This window comes from Lissotriton helveticus, chromosome 3_1 (assembly GCF_964261635.1).
Source record: "Lissotriton helveticus chromosome 3_1, aLisHel1.1, whole genome shotgun sequence".
Classification (NCBI taxonomy): Eukaryota; Metazoa; Chordata; class Amphibia; order Caudata; family Salamandridae; genus Lissotriton; species Lissotriton helveticus.
In genome coordinates, this window is record NC_136061.1 from 21,821,354 (window position 1) to 21,840,427 (window position 19,074).

At 48.4% G+C, this 19,074-nt stretch overlaps 1 protein-coding gene across 1 annotated transcript in view; it reads right to left on the reverse strand.

Moving 5' to 3' along the window:
* Positions 1–13,130, reverse strand: part of LOC144822056 (unconventional myosin-X-like) — a 618,454-nt gene extending 605,324 nt beyond the window's left edge. The window contains exon 1 of the mRNA XM_078679130.1: positions 13,036–13,130. The gene's annotated coding sequence lies outside the window, so the exon portion shown is untranslated. The remainder of the gene's footprint in view (positions 1–13,035) is intronic.
* Between the last annotated feature and the right edge of the window lie 5,944 nt (positions 13,131–19,074).

Here is a 19,074-nt window from a genome sequence, read left to right on the forward strand (position 1 = left end):
GCTTTGGCATCAGCCTTAGCCTACCAGAAATAGCCGGTTCTAACATTTGTTGGTCAGCCGTGCGGATTTGGACGTGTGTTTGCGCAGTGCCATAGCAACAACTGGCTACATTACAAAACTCTGCATTTTTCAGATAGTCACATGTTTGGGATTATTGTTTTTGATTTTGTTTTTCCTCACGAGTGTCATTTTCAGATGGTGTTCCTGCGCTTTATGTTTAGTGGCAGATGAGAGAAAATGACTGGGCGGGACGCCAGTAGAGGGGGGAGGTTCCCATAGATTAGGAATCCCTTGCTGGGTCCAGTGTCCAATTCCTGTTCCTGTCCCTGTGTGGGTAGATGGAATAGAGGGAGGGTGGAGGAGAAATTGCTTGCTCAGGAGGGGGGTTATTCCCTGAGTGTAGTGTGTGTGTCTGGATTCCCCAGTAGGGTAGGATCCAGTAGTGGCAGCTTAAATGTGTCCAGTGCGTGAAGTCCCATTCCCAGTTCCCAGAGTATGGTGCCTGGTGCTCAGTAAGAGGGTGACAGGTTGAGAGTCAGAGGCAGTGAGGAACTGTCTCACCAGTCTGGAGGGGGAGTGTGTGGATGAGTGCTGTGTTGAACTGGAGGAGTTGGTGTGAGTTTTTTTTATTTAAAGGAGCTTGCACGTGAGGTGTACCTCTGGTGGTGTGCAGGAGGTCCTGCAGAGGTCATTGGACAAAAAGGTGATGTCTGGCGGTGTGCTAGATTTCTTGTAGAGGCATTAGGGAGTGATTCTAAAAGTAGTGGCTTGTGCATCTGATGATCCTGTGTAGGTGAAGAGGTTCATGTGTAGCCCAGCTAGGTCCCATTAGGATGGTAGGGGTGTAGGGGCTCACATCCTGTCTCAGTGGAGGCAGAGTGAGTGTGGGACGGTGTGTCCCACGTTGGCCCGAAACCCGTATCTCAGGGCCTGGAGGGTTCCCTAAGGGAGCGCCAGGTCAGGGGCCTAGGCTGTACTTACAAGTCATTTGAAGAGGATCTTCCTGTGTCTAGAGGATGGGGAGTGTCTGTAACCAGACCTCCGGCGGTCCTCGTGTTGGGCAGTACCGCTCCTAAGTGGAGGGTGCAGAAGTCCTGGTTCGCTGGGCGTCTAGAGTGCTTGACCATTTTTTTTGGGGGGGCCTCTGGAGGTCGTTCCCCGAGGAGGGGGGAGGCCAGGTTCAGGTTCAGCCTGACCTGGAGGGAAGGGCATCGGTAATCAGTGTCCTGACCGGTTGTTGGCTTCCAGGGGTACCGCTCCATGGTGAGAGGGTGCAGAACTCTGGAGGGGGGTGCAGAGGGACGGTGTCCTTACTTCTGACCCCGGTGGGAGGAAAGTGTGTTGCTGATACGCCACTGGCGTGTGCTCTGTCTAGCCTGGAACATACTGAGAATCACCCTGTGATAGGGAGTACTGGAGGAGAGTGTGTCGCTGATACGCCGCTGGCGTGTGCTTTGTCTAGCCTGAGACATACTGGGCCTGTAGTCATGGAACTGGAAGGGGGTGCAGAAGGACGGTGTACTTCTGACCCCGGTGCAACTTGAGGGTTTAGATCCTAGGTTGGGAGATTAGGAAACTTCTAGGTCAAGAGGAATCTCTACTAAGGTGGATCAGCTGAAGAGACTGAGGGGGCTGCCCTTGCTGTGTGTTCTGGGGCCCACCTGCAGTTTGTTGTTTCCACTAAGGTAGAGAAAAGGGGGGCTTTGCTGTGTGCTGTGTCCCCCCACCTGCTTGAAGAGGGACTGTGCTGTGTGCTTTGTACCTCAGAAGTGGAATAGTTTCCAGGTGGTAGACCAGTGACGGAGTGAGGTCCTGATCTGGTAGGAGAATTGTGTTCAGGTGAATGCTTCCCTGTGAGGGTGCGGGAACACAGAAGTAGAGGTAGGTTGGGGCATGCTTGCCCGTGACCTCTGGTAAGCCTGGGGGTGTGGTCCCTAGGTTGAAGGATCAGTGGTAGTGTAGCTACACTGATCCTTGATGAATGAAAGAAGTAGCCGAATGGATGAAGCACAGCCGTCTGAAACTGAACTCAGACAAAACAGAAGTCCTCATCCTAGGCACCTCCCCCTCCGCCTGGGACGACTCCTGATGGCCTGAGGCCCTTGGAAAAGCACCCATCCCGACGGACCACGCACGGAACCTGGGCGTCATCCTGGATTCCTCACTCTCGATGAACAGACAAGTCAACGCCGTTTCTTCATCTTGCTTCAACATTCTTCGCATGCTCAAAAAAACATTTCGCTGGATCCCCACCGAAACTAGAAAAACAGTCACCCACGCTCTGGTCACGAGCCGACTGGACTTCGGAAACACCCTCTACGCCGGTACCACCGCAAAACTCCAGAAAAAACTCCAACGCATCCAGAACGCTTCAGCCAGGCTCATATTAGACATCCCGCGTAAAGAACACATCTCTGGTCACCTGAAAAACCTCCACTGGCTCCCCGTCAATTAGAGGATTACTTTCCGGCTCCTAACCCACGCACACAAAGCACTCTACGAAATCGGACCCGAATGCCTCAACACACGACTGTCCTTCTACACCCCCTCCCGCCAGCTACGATCCTCCAACCAAGCCCTTGCCACTGTACCTCGCATCAACAAAACCACCATGGGAGGTAGATCCTTCTCCTACCTGGCAGCTAAAACCTGGAACTCACTTCCCACTCACCTTCGCCTTACTCAGAATCACCTAGCATTCAGAAAGCAACTTAAAACGTGGATATTTGACAAGTAACTCCCCACCCTTCTTCAAGCGCCTTGAGACCCTCCGGGTATGTAGCGCGCTATATAAATGACCTGACTTGGCTTGACTTGACTACACTGAGAGAGAGAGTGGAGATTGGCTATTGTGTGCCAGGGGTTACTGCCCCCCACTCTGTGGATTGGTTAGGACCTGTGATATTTGGCTGGCCTAGGGCCTGGTCGTGGATGACTAGTGTGTACCAGTGGGGTATCCTAGTTGTGCCCGAGAGTTTTTTGTTGTTGAGGGAAATCTATGTGGGTTCAGAGTGACGAAAAACTGGAAGGTGGCCCTGCCGTGCAGGCCCGTGTCCGTGGTTTTTGTCGCCCAAAGCAGTGAAGGCCATCAGTGTAGTGATTGGTCTACCCTGCGTTTTGGCTGGAAGGGGGATGTGTTGGACCCGGTCCTTTGGGCAGGTTCACCCCGTGACTTTTTTGCTTTTTCCCAGCCTGATTTTGGAACCTGGGTTGGTGATTTTTAGGCCTCTGCGCACTTTTTCACTGTGGTACAGTGTAAAGTGCGTGTGCTCTCTGTGTATGGATGGTGAGTGACCTGCCCTCCCATAGGAATGAATGGGGAATATGTATGCCCATGGTAGATTCCTGATGCGTGGGGAGTGCAGGGTCGAGTTTGATATGTATGAACTCGTGAGAATGAATGCTGCAGAATGGTGTATGCGGCATGGCTGTGTCTAGTCTAGAAGCGCCAGTTTTAGAAGTTGGCATAATTGTGTAGTGAGTCTGCTGGCACGTGATTGGCTGATGGGCCTGGCCCACGAGTGCCTGGGCCTGCTGGTAGATGGACTGTCTGGTGAGTAGGACGGGGTCTGCAGGGCCCCGGAGGAGGGGGTCTGAGTCAGCCGTAGATGAAAGGCCCCCATCTGCTGTCACGGATGGGAGGGAAGAGCTCTGGTGGTGCCGGGCTGTGCCTGTCAGCCCACCCCTGCTGGCTCTCCCTCCTGATGGCCCACTGTCACCTCTGACCTGAGGCTGACAGGAGAAGGAAACCAGATACACCCAGGGCTTAGGGGCTCGCTTACACAAAGACTTCAAAAGACTTCAAAGCCTTTTCTGTGTATAAGAAGGGGCTGTGTTCCCTTCCAATTTGTTCTTGTTTCTGACTTGAATCTGCCAGGGGCGTGCTGCTGCTTGGGTTCAGGGGAATCCCTGAGTCCTGCCCAGCCCCTGGACTCCTGATGGACTTTCCTGGACTCCTGGGGGACCCCTCTGCCCTGCCTGGGCCGATGGGGGGACTTGGCTTTGCCCCCCTGGGAAGCTCTGGGGCTTTGGCAGCATGGAGGAGCTGCCTTTTCCTGTGGATAGCGCTGGAACTGTATTTCTAGCGCCTGGAGGCGCTGAGCTTCCCCCAGAGCGCTCTGCCTGCTTGCTAGCGCTTTGGAGCGCTCGATTTCCCCCTAGGAGCGCTTTATCCTTGGCCATAGCGCTTAGGAGCGCTTTATTGTGTTCTGTTTATTTGATGGAGTGGGCCGATCGAGTGCCTACCTCGATTTATTCTTTTTTAAAGAAGCCGGTGCCCACCCGGCATTTGCCTCCCATTCACCACCGCCGCCGCCCGGGCTTGGAAGCGCCTGAAGAACCGAAGGCGCCGCGCTCTCATTGGCTGAGAGAGCCGGGCCCCCTCACCAACGCCGCGACGGGATAGCCCCGTGCGGCGCAGCGTCATGGCCCTGGTCGTGCCGTGATTGGAGGAGAAGATGGCGGCCGTTGCGGGGCTCCCGTGACCGAGAGGGAGCCCCGAGAGAAGGGGAAAAGCCTGGCTGCCTCGTCGCCGGTCTCCAGTGTGGAGAGGGAGACCGGCCTTGCTGGGAGCCGAGAGAGAGGTGCCGGCAGCCGGGAGGACGCCGCAGAGAGCGGCGCGACGATGGAGCCTCCCCGCAGCAGAGCCGGTGAGTGAAGGGCTGCGGGGGAGGAAGCTCCGTGCGGTGCCGGTCGAGGCACCGAGTAAGGGCGGCCCCGAATGGCAGTGGGTCGCCCCACCGGGGTTACAGAGCCCGCGAGGGGCTCTTGAGGGCCCGCATTGCTGGATGTTGGTGCCGCTTCGGGGCACAGAGTCAGGGCGGCCCCGGTTGGCAGCGGGTCGCCCCAACGTAGTCTAGAGCCCAGAGAGGCTCAAGCGGCCTCATCTTGTGTGTTTTGAGCCCAGAGAGGCTCGGGGGCCAGGTGCTTGATGTCGAGCCCCCGAGGGAGGGCTCCAACGACCCTTTAATTGTGATTAGAGCCCAGTGAGGCTCTTGGGGGGACACCAGTGTTTGAAGAGCCTGAGTGGCTCCAACGTGAACCTAGATGTTTGTAGAGCCTGTGGGGCCCCAGCGTGGCGCAGTTTGCACCTGAGGGCCAGTGAGGGCCCTGGCGCAGTTCTGATGATTCTCCAGCTGCCCAGCAATTTTTGGGCAGCTGCACCGTTTAGGCGCAAGATGGAGAAGGAGTCCCTGAGAGGGATAGAGATGGCACAGAGGTGCCCGGCCAGTCACAGCTGCGCAGCACTTAGTGCCAGCTGCAGCGTTTAGGCCCTTGTGAGTGTTCCCAGGGGCCCAGCAAGTAGTGGACCCCTGCATCGTTTAGGCCCTTGACATTGAGACTCAGGGCGTTCTAGCCCCAGCAAGGCCAGTTGGCCTAGGGACTGCCACAGGTGGTGGCTTATGTGAGTGTTTGCGCAATTGTATGGTTATTGCACCTCTGAATGTATTTCCTTGCATCATGTTTTATTCCTGCACCTCTGAATGTTTTTAGACATCATGTGACTTTTGCGCTACTGTCTTGTTATGGTACCTCTGAATGTATTTTTATTGCATCATGTGCTTTATTCGTAACACCGCTGAATGTGTAGGTTTATACATTATGTGTTTCTCTTTACTACTCCTCTGAATGTTTATTTATGCATCATGGGTAATGTGTTCTTTCTTAGACCCCTAAACGCTGTGTGATACTTAGGTGGTTTTCCTTTACTACTCCTCTGAATGTGTTTCATACATCATGGGTAATGTGTTCTTGCTTAGACCCCTAAATGCTGTGTGATACTTAGGTGGTTGTTCTTTTTAGTACAGGTGGTCCTAGTGAGGTCCTGGTCCCCTGCGTGACAGTCTCCTAAGGGGTTAGGGTTACGTAGGTGGTACTTACCTGTCCCCAGTAGTTACTGGATGTGATCTATAACTGTTACTTTGTGTTACAGTGATTTTATATACTTTTATTCTAAGTTCTATAAGTACTATTTCTATTTCTAGAAGTGCTGATTCTGACAGTGGCCCATGTGGCCCTGTCCTGTGTAAATAATCCCTTGTGAATATTGCCCGTGCCAGTTGGCACAATGTACATGTGTGATTTCTATCTGATATGTTTTGACAATACAAAAGTTATTTTCATATAACCTTGTGTGGAGTCTCTTTTGTGGTGTGCTTAGTATGTTGTTGCTGTTGTGCGCTGACGCAAATGCTTTACACATCGCCTCCGAGTTTAGCCTAGACTGCTCGTGCCAAGCTACCTAGAGGGTGAGCAGGGGTTATCTTGGCGTGTGACTTCCTTGCCCTGACTAGAATGGTGGTTTCTGCCTGGCTTTGGCATCAGCCTTAGCCTACCAGAAATAGCCGGTTCTAACAGAATCCTACCAAGGTGATCTTCAGGGTATGTAAGGACCTTACAAGTAAAAAGAATGATACTTCTACTCTTGTAGCCTCCTTAACTCATTGTGAGGATTTGGCTTCGTTTTTCGTTGAAAAGGTGGAGGCCATTTATAGGTCATTCTCCCAGTCTTCCATCAGGGAGAATATTACTGTACCTATGGTCTCTACACCATTGTTGACCATCCCCAGTCCCACTCTGGAGGAGTTCAAAGCCCTGACGATGAAAGTCAAATCCGGTTCACCGGATGACCCCATGAGACCCATTCAATTCCGGGAACTCGCCGAGTGCTGCTACCCTGCTATGCATAATCTTATCGAGCTGTCCTTTAACACCGGCTGTGTTCCCAGCGCATGGAAGCAGGCTACCATCATTCCGATCCTTAAAAAGCCTGCCCTTGACCCCACCAAATCTGAACACTACCGGCCTATCTCCCTGCTTCCCTGGCTAGCTAAATTAGCAGAATCACATGCTAATCACATTTTATCATCCCACCTGCAGGAAGCTAATATACTCAATAACTCCCAGAATGGGTTTCGCGCAGGTCACAGTACCGAGACTGCCCTCTTGGTTGTGGTGGAGCACATCAGGAGGATGCTGGATCAGGGTCAAATGGCGGCACTGATCCTATTGGATCTTAGTGCCGCCTTTGATACGGTTTCCCACCAGATCCTCCTGCACCGTCTCATGGAAGCCGGAGTTGGAGAGTTGGCACTTGAGTGGTTCCGATCCTTTCTTACTGATCGAACCTTCAAAGTGTCCACACCACCTTTTGTTTCTGCTCCTCGCCCCATCCCTCAGGGTGTCCCGCAGGGATCAGCCCTTAGCCCTACCTTATTTAATTTAGATGTTCGACCGTTGGCGGAGGTCGCCCATAGTTTTGGTCTCTCCTTGGTGTCATACGCCGATGACACGCAGCTGGCGGTGGCACTCAATGGTGACTCCAACATGGATGCCCCTACCTTTCAGTCCGCTCTTAAAGCTGTGGCGGGCTGGATGGGGACTAATCGACTCCAACTTAATGCCTCAAAGACCGAGGTCATTACTTTTGGTAGGGAAAGTGGGCTCTGGGGGGATCAATGGTGGCCATCTGAACTGGGCCCTGTTCCCACCCCGGTGGCCGAAGTTAGAAACCTTGGGGTCTGGCTTGATGACAAACTCTCCTTCACCTCCCACACTAAACGTGTAGCTGGTACATGTTTTGGTGCCCTGCAATGCCTTCGACCTATCTTCAAGTTTTTTGATGCAGACACCAGACAGATCATTGTCCAAGCTCTGGTTCTTACCAGATTGGACTATGCCAGCTCTCTGTTTCTGGGTGTGAATCAGGCAGAACTAGCCCGCCTTCAGAGGGTGCAAAATGCGGCGGCCAGGATGTTGGTCGGCCTTCCGAAGTTTGTCTCGGCCCGCCGAACTATTCAAGATCTTCATTGGCTGCCTGTTGGGCAAAGAATTAAATTTAAAGCTCTTTGTTTCGTTTTTAAAATTCTTAAGTTAGCCTCCCCCCCCATCCTCTCGCAGACAATCCTTCATTATGTCCCTTCCAGAGCCCTTCGATCCTCAGGGCTAAATCTTGTCATTGTGCCACGCTTTAAAAGAGCTAGAATGGGTGGACGTTCTTTCTCAGTGATGGCGGCGGCTCTCTGGAACTCTTTGCCTGCTCCTCTCCGCTCCATTCCTGATCTGCTTCCTTTTAGGAAGGCATTAAAAACCTTCCTATTTTCTACACCTTAGTCTCTTTTCCTACCTGGTCATTTTTGCTGTGTTGTGTTCTTCCATCTCCTAAGCGCCGGGACGCCTCTTGGCTGCGGCATCTGTGCGCTATATAAAATAAAATAACATAACATAACATAACATAACAAGGAGACCCGGGGAGCGCCCGCCAGAGACCGGTGAGTGGAGCTCTGAGTGAGGTGGTTGGGGGGTGTGTCGGGGCACGCTTTCAGTGCCCGCCCCCGTGACCTGGGCCCCCTTCTCCTTTCCCGCTGCCCCGCTGAACAGTGGGCAGCGGCAGCACCTAGGGCCTTGTAGTTTTAGAGTCCCCAAGGGCTCAGAGGGCATTTGTGCATTTCCGAGTCCCCAGAGGGGGGACTCCAACGGTGGGGCCATTTTGTGTTTAGAGCCCACGAGGGCTCCGGGGGCACATTTGTATTTTAGAGCCCACGAGGCTCCAACGACCAGGGCACAGTATTGTGGAGAGCCCTAAGAGGCTCCTGGGCATTTGTGTATCCTGAGTCCCCCGAGCGGGACTCCAACGAAGGCCCAGCATTGTTCTCGAGCCCTGAGAGGCTCCAACGTTGGCAGCATTGCTTTGAGAGCCCACGAGGTTCAGAGGGGGCATTTGTTGTTCAGAGCCACGAGGCTCCTGAGGCCCCAAGTATTTCTTCCAAGCCCACGAGGTGCCCACGTGTGTTTGCCCAGTGTTGTTACAGCTGCCCAGCAATTAGTGGGCAGCTGCTCCGTTTAGGCCCCTGACATATGGGACAGTCACTGGTTGTGGCCTAATGAGATTTCTGTGAATTATTCTGTGCTGCACCTCTGAATGTGTTTTTGATGCATCATGTGCCTTGTTCTTACACCGCTGAATGTATGTTTATTCATCATGTGTTTTCCTTCCCTACACCTCTGAATCTTGTGATGCATCATGTGTAATATTCCTATGCCTATACCCCTAAATGCATGGTGATACTTAGGTGGTTGTTCTTCTAGTATAGGTGTACTAGTGAGGTCCTGGTTCCCTGCGTGACATTCTCCTAAGGTGGTTAGGGTTGCGTAGGTGGTACTTACCTGTTACCAGTAGTTACTGGTTGTGTGCTCTATTTTTATATTTTGTGCTACATTTGCTATTTGATGCTACTGTTGTGTTTCTATCTAGGATCCTAATTCGATATTCCCGATTTATGCCCTTATGAGGTAGTAATAAATAGTATCCTTATAAAGGCATAAAAATAATATCCATATTTAGTAATAGCCCATGCAGTCCAAATACGGCAAGGCTACTCCCCTAGACTCCTAGAAAGTACAACGCGTTCTTCAAACAAACCAAGCCTCCAGCAGCCCGGGAATTCCCCCTGCTTTTGTTTTGATTTGCACAAGAACTCCTGGAGTCCAGAAAGAACTGTTAGTTCTTGGTGATGTCTTATGTCCAACCTTACGTCAAACCCGGCACCTTTCAGGTATAAATATACCAACGTTGTCTTAAGCAAACACACGGTGGTTTGGAGCAGAGCGGCTATCTACTTGCCCAGAAGCCCAGTTGATGCGAGAGCCGAAGGAAGCCGCCCCTCCCTTTTGACGCACTGAGAAAGACGCTGTCTTTCTCCAGCCGAGAAAATCCAGCTCCGGTGTTTCCAGTCACCCTTGCGGGTTGCTGGGATATCGAGTCCTGAGAGAGAGATACAAGACCTCCTACATTCTATTTACCAAGGTACGGAGCTGACTAAATCCTTAAGAGAATTCTTGAGTCAGATTCTTGGCAAAAACCAACTTAACTTAAACTGCAACTTACTTACTCTTTCCCACGTATTAGGCTTAGGTCAGGTACACCGGGGTAGGCGTAGATTAGAAGCACCACTTGAGTACGTTAGTCAATGTTTTTATGTATGTATATATTTTATCCATTTTAAGTATCATATGGATAAGAAACCATATCAATGCTTTTACAGTATTATTTTATAATACTCCTTTTACTGTACGCACTTTACTTCATGATAAGTATTGCAATTGTGGCAATTCATTTCTCTTGCATGAGAAAGAAGACTGCTCAATAAATAACACCTTTTATTGAAAACGCCCGTCTCTCTATTTCTCTGCACTCTTGGTGAAACGAAGTATGCACACTTGACTGAGCGAAATAGCTGTCTATTGTTTTCACACGACTCTAGAGATACACTCTTATTCTGAGGGAGCAAAGTTGTCATGTTTATGCGGTTGTCAGAAGCTAATCCCTTCTTGTCTATCCAGGGAAGTTAAACTCCTCCTTGTTTACTCGAGAAAGTTTCTAGTGACCTCTGAGCTAGCTGGCAAAACTAATTAAGTCTAATTTAGTCAGTAGAGACCTAGTCGACCTCAGTCCTACGTCTACACTGCTGTTTATATTATTCCAATGCGCAGAGCCTATTGGGAATATATGAGCTACACTACAAGTGTTCTATGTGCTAATTACTATTCCTACAACTGCTAATTCTACCAAGTACTAAGTCTAAAAGTGCATATTCCTGACGGTGGTCCAGGTGGCCCTGTCCTGTACATATATCCCCTATAAATTCTGCCCGTGCCTGTTGGCACATTGTAAAGTGTGTGTTTTTATCTAATGTGTTTTGGTGTAAAACAAAGGCTATTTTGATATATAACCTTGTGTGGAGTTTCCTTTGTGGTGGGCAGGGCCAGACTGGGAACCACAACCGGCCCTGGCAAAGTGCTCGGCCGCCCCCCCCCTACAGCCACCCCTCCCCACCTGGGGGGGTTGGAGGTGCCGCCGAGCTCTTTTCCGGGTTTCGGCTGATTTTGGTACAGGGCTGATTTTGCAGCTATGCTGCAAAAACGGCCCTGTAACAAAAAAGGCCCCCAGGGGCCCAAAACCGGCCCCCACCCATGCGACGCACCGGGGTATTGCCCGGTGACCGCTATGGTCAGTCCGGCCCTGGTGGTGGCCTTGGGTGTTGTTGCTGGGTGCACGTGCAAACGCTTAACTCACATTGCCTCGGAGTTTAGCCTTACTGCTCGTGTCACGTTACCAAGGGGGGTGAGCAGGGGTTATCTTGGCGTATAACTCCCTTGCCCTGACTTAGAGTGGTGGTCTCTGACTTACTTTGGCGCAAGCCTTGGCCAGCCAGGGATCCCATTTCTAACAAATGTATTGTGCGTAATGGCACACAACTGTGAATATTTTATTTACTGTGATTTTACTATATTGAGAAAAATATTTACCTTGTACCCAAAGATCTTGGTGTAAATATTTATATAAAAAGAAGAGCTTTTTTGATAATTTGGTCCCAACTTCGTTCATGGAGTGCATCATGTATTACCTTGGTGTGTAGAACAAATGCCTAACTCTGCCCTCTGACAGCCCTAACTGCCCGCCCACTCGACCACAACATAGAGCGTAAGCATTATCTACATTTGCCTCCGTCAACCAATGAGGGTCTCCCCGAGCTCTCGGCACAGTGTACCCCCACTGTGGTGCACAATACAGAGAGGTGGGTTTCCTACAATCACCATATTGACGACAGTGAGCAGAAACATCTGGAATGTGCACCATACAGACGACAGGGAGCAGAAACATCTGGAATGTGCACCATACAGACGACAGGGAGCAGAAACATCTGGAATGTGCACCATACAGACGACAGGGAGCAGAAACATCTGGAATGTGCACCATACAGACGACAGGGAGCAGAAACATCTGGAATGTGCACCATACAGACAGTGAGCAGAAACATCTGGAATGTGCACCATACAGATCACAGTGAGCAGATAGATCTGAATGTGCACCATACAGACCAGTGAGAGGCCACATCAGAATGTGCACCACACAGACCCCAGTGAGAGGCCACATCTGAATGTGCACCACAGACCCCAGTGAGAGGCCACATCTGAATGTGCACCACACAGACCCCAGTGAGAGGCCATATCTGAATGTGCACCACAGACCCCAGTGAGAGGCCACATCAGAATGTGCACCACACAGACCCCAGTGAGAGGCCACATCTGAATGTGCACCACAGACCCCAGTGAGAGGCCACATCTGAATGTGCACCACACAGACCCCAGTGAGAGGTCACATCTGAATGTGCACCACAGACCCCAGTGAGAGGCCACATCTGAATGTGCACCACACAGACCCCAGTGAGAGGCCATATCTGAATGTGCACCACAGACCCCAGTGAGAGGCCACATCTGAATGTGCACCACACAGACCCCAGTGAGAGGCCACATCTGAATGTGCACCACACAGACCCCAGTGGGAGGCCACATCTGAATGTGCACCACACAGATCCCAGTGAGAGGCCACATTTGAATGTGCACCACACAGACCCAGTGAGAGGCCACATCTGAATGTGCACCATACAGATCCCAGTGAGAGGCCACATTTGAATGTGCACCATACAGACCACAGTGAGCAGAGAGATCTGAATGTGCAACATACAGACCACAGTGAGAGGCCACATATAAATGTGCACCACACAGACCCCAGTGAGAGGCCACATCTGAATGTGCACCATACAGATCCCAGTGAGAGGCCACATTTGAATGTGCACCATACAGACCACAGTGAGCAGAGAGATCTGAATGTGCACCACACAGATCCCAGTGAGAGGCCACATATAAATGTGCACCACACAGACCCCAGTGAGAGGCCACATCTGAATGTGCACCATACAGATCCCAGTGAGAGGCCACATTTGAATGTGCACCATACAGACCACAGTGAGCAGAGAGATCTGAATGTGCACCACACAGATCCCAGTGAGAGGCCACATATAAATGTGCACCACACAGACCCCAGTGAGAGGCCACATCTGAATGTGCACCACACAGACCCCAGTGAGGCCACATCAAAGGAATACTGCCGCATCCTAATATGCCACGGCCTAGCACAGATGCCAGCAATGTGTAAATGCACACCATGACGATGACGTAATAGCCACTGCTCACCTCTCCATAGTCCGTATTGAAGATAATGGACCGGTCCGCACAGCAGGCGATGGTGCAAGGCAGCAACTGGTCCTTCTCGCGCAGCCAGACACGGCTTCCCTGGAAGAGAAACATCCCTGTCAATGTCTGCTCCAGAATGGGGGCAGCAGTAAACACAAGTCTTACACAATACTGAGGCGCAGTGATGCACGCGTGTGCATAATACTCAGGCGCAGTGATGCACACTTGTGCACAATACTCATGCACAGTGATGCACGCTTGTGCACAATACTCATGCACAGTGATGCACGCTTGTGCACAATACTCAGGTGTAGTGATGCACGTGCGTGCACTATACTCATGCACAGTGATGCACGCTCGTGCACAATACTCATGCACAGTGATGCACGCTCGTGCACAATACTCAGGTGTAGTGATGCACGTGCGTGCACTATACTCATGCACAGTGATGCACACTCGTGCACAATACTCATGTTCAGTGATGCACGCTTGTGCACAATAGTCAGGCGCTGTGATGCACGCTCGCGCACAATACTCATGTTCAGTGATGCACGCTCGCGCACAAAACTCCAGCGCAGTGATGCACGCTCGTGCACAATACTCAGGCGCTGTGATGCACGCTCGCGCACAATACTCATGTTCAGTGATGCGCGCTTGTGCACCATACTTAGGCAGAGGGAGGCCACCTACACTGAGCATTGACACCGTGCAGGTGGCTTCTCGGCACTCGTGTACCGAGTCCTGACCCGTACAGCCTGAATAATGCAAACATGTCCACTAAGTAATTTAATTGCATTTTAATAAACATTACTGTTACATCAATTTTATAAATTTTTAAAAATGTTACAAATATTTTATCATTAAATAAATAGGTTTATTATTAGGTTTTCATTAAAAAATGTAATTATATTTATCAACATTTTAAGTATTTTGAATAATTTAATTTACCATTATTTCCTATGGGGTTTTATTTTACGTCCCTACCTCCATTGCTTTCTATGGAATGGTTTTGCAGTACCAGAGGTATGCCATTATAATGGTGGACTTACTCCAACTATGAGCTGGAGTAATTTACTACTGTTGTAGGTCCCTTTTCAGCTGTAGTAACTGGACACGTGCAGTTTTGGTACAGCACTGGGCTGACATTTTGTGGGTGGGTGCATGTCCCTTCCTAAACCCCCCTCTAAACCTCCCTGTAGCCCTTCCAAGGCCCAAAATTGCTGCCCCAGCCCCTCCCATTTAGTAATGTCCCAGCCGTTCCCTGGCCCCTTCCACATTTCGAGACTGGCAACATTTACCCATCAAATCAGGATAGCTTTAAAAGCTGCCTACAAAAGCAGCACAACCCAGGGGAAACCATGGCAAACCCTGCCGATGGGACCACAACAATGCACTAAGGACTGTGCCCCCCTCGCATGCCCCCAAGAGAGCATTTCAACCAGAGAGACACTTAGATCGCCACAGAGGGCAGTGCAAGAGCTCTGTAATGTAGATCAACTCCAGGGCACAAAACGGGAGCTTCAAGATCATGTCCACAAATGCTGGGGACAGGCTGACTGCGCTGAACTCTGGGAGGGGTGTTAAATTTCACCCAGAACAGAAGTTTGAAAGCACTGTTTTTTGGAGGCGCAGGGCGTGGCGATCCAAGATGGTCGCTACTTGAGGAGCTCCGTTCCGATGAGCAGCGCTCGTGAACGGAGGGCTGATTCCACGGCGGCGTTTCCTGATAAATCAGCTGTTTACACCGTCGGAAGCTCCCCACCACTTATGGGCAAGTTGTTGATTCAAAATGCGTTTTTTTAGCGAGATAGGACCTAAATGGTCTCCCCCTCACTAGCGGCCGCCATTTTTTTTGTTTTTTTTTCCACGCATCGTTTTTCCTCCTTTTTCCTTGCTGCTACCTCTGTGCTACCTTTGTGCTCCATCTTCATGGCTCCTTTCTGCTACAACTTGGACAAGATCTCCTGTTTTTCCCTTGGACATATTATTTTGGGTTGTAACCTACCAAATGTACCTCTGTTGTGACGCTTGCTAATTACTTCAGGTACACATCTACTACAGGGGTTCAAATTACATCGGTGCTGTATTTTGAAGTATTTTTGCAAACTCATTTCACAGTTTGACGCCTGGTGTCGATTATGGCATCTCATTCCATTGAACGCCTATCGTTATTTCAACTTGTTTATTTTGGCTCCTCATTTCAACGCCTTTAGCTTCCGTCTTAATGGACTTCCTCATTTTTTGCCACAAAATGGTCTATCCGATTGCTGCTCTGCATTAACTCTTTCTCTGTCAATATTATTTGGGGTTGCTGGCAATTGCTTTTTTTTTGCTCCTTGTTTCATCCCCTCTGGGTTCACACCGTCAAAATGGATTCCTCACACCATCTAAGGCTCACGGCACCGCTTCTGGTACTCGTAAAGATCCTGCAGCACCTGGTATACGCCTTACAAAAGATCCTCCATCTCCGTCAAAAATCTCTGCTTCCTGTTACGCTAGAGGATATTATGGAGGAACTGCGTCTCATTCGTCCATTCATGACAGATACGGCCACAACTCTTCAGAGAATGGATGACAAATGGTCTAGTCTGGATATGAGACTTACAGATGTAGAGCAAAAGGTTAGTGATGCTCAGGATGTTGTAGCCAAAGTTGCTAGCCTTACCAAAGAGGTTGATCTACTCAAGAAAACTTTAGAGGATTTGGAAAACCGCAATAGGCGCAATAACCTGCGTATTTATGGTATTCCGGAGGGCTCTGAAGGGTCTGACATTATCCAATTTCTTAAGTCTCAAGCCCTTCCAATTACTGGCCTCCCTAAACACATGGATGTCAATATTCAAAGAGCTCATCGCCTTGGACCAAAGAAACTCTTCTTCTACTTCTAAACGATTCTCCATTCTGCCAAACAACATAAGCAGATGCTCTGGTCTGGTCATAAAGTATTTCTTACTCAAGATGTTTCCAAACCAACTGCTGCTCGACGGAAAGAATTCCTGCACCTGAGAACTGCGCTTAGATCGATGAATGCTTGATATGGCCTAATTCACCCTTGTTTTTTCAAAGTAACTTATAAAGAAAGAACTTTTAGCTTCGATGATCCTGCTGACCTTCGGAAGTTCATCCATACCCACAAGGGAGAACTCATGGAACTTAGCAAGCCTTAGTTGTTTTGTTTATTGTTCAATGTATTGTATCGATAACATTTTTCCTCCATATTTTCTCTTTTGATGTAATAATCTCTGTTCTTCTCTTTTTGTTTCACAGGCTTCCTCCTCGTAGTTTTGTTGCATATACCGCTTGTTCGTACTGCCCTGATGTTTGTAATGTGCTACCCATTTCGCTGCCATCCCCTCCTAATTGTTTGGTAAGTCCCCTTCACTTGTCTCATTTGGTTACCATTAGTCTTAGGACTCCTTTCTCCTTTATTTCGTTTGTCATTCCTATTGTATGGGTGACCTGATTTCTGTCTTTGTCTCCTGCTCGTGCGGTTGTCTGGTTTCTTCGCTGCCCCCCTCCCACTTTAAGGTCTTTTGGTCAAGTGTCTTCTACGACTAAAGCCACATGGCTTTTTGTCATCTTTCTTTTGATTTCACCTCTAGGGGGATTTTGTCTCCCTAATTTTCCTCTTTTCTACATTTCACCTCTTCTTTTTTCCCTCCTTCTCCTTTTCTTTCTTCCCCCTGGACGTCTTTTTTATTATCTCTTTCTTTCAGGCAATCTTCTTCCTGGGAAACATCCTTAACCACAATGTATGAACAACGACTTACCGGAACAACGAAGAGTGAACAACGAAGAGGGCTGAACCACGAAGGTAACATCCACGAAGGTAACATCCACAAACGACGGAACAACGAAGGATGGAACCACGACTTTTAGAACACCGGAGTTGCACGTAGGATAATTTAGGAAAACGTATAAATGGGTAGATGGGGGTGTGGGGGGGACTCCCCCCCCCACAAATACGATTAAAAAATATATATATTTAGAAATAAAACATGATGAATAAATTCGTAAAAGTTACGTTTAAAATACAGCTTAAGGTTGTTGAAGAAATTGGTTTAAAATTAATTTACCGGTTTATGTCAGGAGATGGCAGTGTTGCTTTGATTTATAACAATTGTAAATGCTTTCAAATCACGAACAGAATATGACCAGTGTGCTCGTTTTTGTAAGCAGATAACTAATATTTTAGAAAAAAAATGGCATAAATTGTAAAAGTTTCATTAAATCTTATTTTTTCGTGGTTTAGGGAGTAGTGGTTTAAAATGTAGTGGTTAAGTAATGGTCGTGGTTTAGCCTTCGTTGTTCCAGAAGTCGTGGTTTAGGCAGTAGTTGTTAAGCCATACAATCCTTCATATTCAGTCTACTCTGTGTTTCTTTCCTTTTTTAATTTAGCTTCTGATTCTCTATCATTTTCTCAATTCACATTTATCCCTTTTGTGGTGGTCATGGTGTTTAACGTCTTCCTAGTTAGCCCTTCCTTAACTTTTTTACCTTTCCTACCTGTATTGAATCTTTTTATAACTCTACTATTCTTCAATCCCTCTTATATCTGTTCACCTATTTTTCTTTGATTCCAAAGATGAGCGGTCTTCGCACCATTTCTTTGAATATTAAAGGTATTCGCAACCCTGTTAAGAAACAACGGGTTTTATCTAACTTAGCAAGATTAAAATGTCAAGTTGCTTTTTTGCAAGAAACTCACCTTACGCTTAAAGATTTGCCTTCACTGCGCAAACAATGGGTGGGTGAAGCCTTTTGCTCCCCGCCAGTAAACAACAAAAATGGTGTTATTATTTTGTTTCATAAATCGTTATCTATTCAGTTAAAAAATGAGTTTCATGATACCTATGGTAGATGGTTGTTTTTGGATGTTATGGTTAATAATACAAATGTATCCTTCTGCAATGTTTATGGTTCCACTGGTGTAGATGTAACTTTTTGGAACGATTTCTCTATGCTTCTTTCTTCACATGCAACTGATGATTTAATTGTTGGTGGCGACTGTAATCAACTCATGGATCCCTTTTTAGATCGGAAATCTCAAGCCAGATATGTACCCAATAAGATGCAAAAATCGTTTTACAAAGCTATATCCTCCATAGGCCTAATAGATTCCTGGAGGATCTCCTATCCTGATACATTGGAATTCTCCTTTTTTTTCTCCTGTACATGCATCACACTCTCACATAGACTATATTTTTCTCTCTCAACACACTTATCAATTCATGACTAACTCTGAAATAGGTTATATCCTAATCTCAGATCATGACCCTGTTATCCTGGATATCGACTACCCCTCATCCATTCCTACCACTCGGCATTGGCGCTTCAACAATTCCCTTCTTCTAGATCCTCAGTTCACTGAACAATTTACTCTTTTCATTGATGAATTTTTTCACAATAATCTTCACTCCACATCTCAATTTCACTTCATCTGGGATGCCTTCAAAGCAACTGCCAGAGGCTACATTATCGACTCTTTCTCGTAAGAAGAAAAAAGCTCTCTCTCAACCTTCACTTATTCTCAAACAAATAAAAGAGCTTGAACATCTTTTTTTCACTACTAACTCCGCTGATGCACTTGCTCCTCTCATTAAAGCAAAAATACAATACAATAAACACTCATGGGATGCCGCATGCAATACTCTCAAAATGTATGGTGGGCGCAATAAAGCTGGTAAATCCCTTGCGAATTATCTCAAAATCAAAAAACAAAAATCCAAAATCACTGTTATCACTGATGTCCATGGGAATTGTCATTCTACTGATAAGATTCTTGATTGTTTCGTCCAACATTATTCCTCCTTATATACTCCAGAATCAACACCTTCCTCTACTCAAATTGATTCTTTTTTTCAAACTAGTCCCAAATCCCCGGATACTTGTATAGACCTCTCCTCCCTTGATGCACCCATTTCCGAAAAAGAGATACTCCATGCCATTACTCTTTTACCTAAAGATAAATCCCCTGGTCCAGACGGCTTCACTGTTCGCTTCTATTTTCATTTTAAGACCGTTTCATTACCACACTTA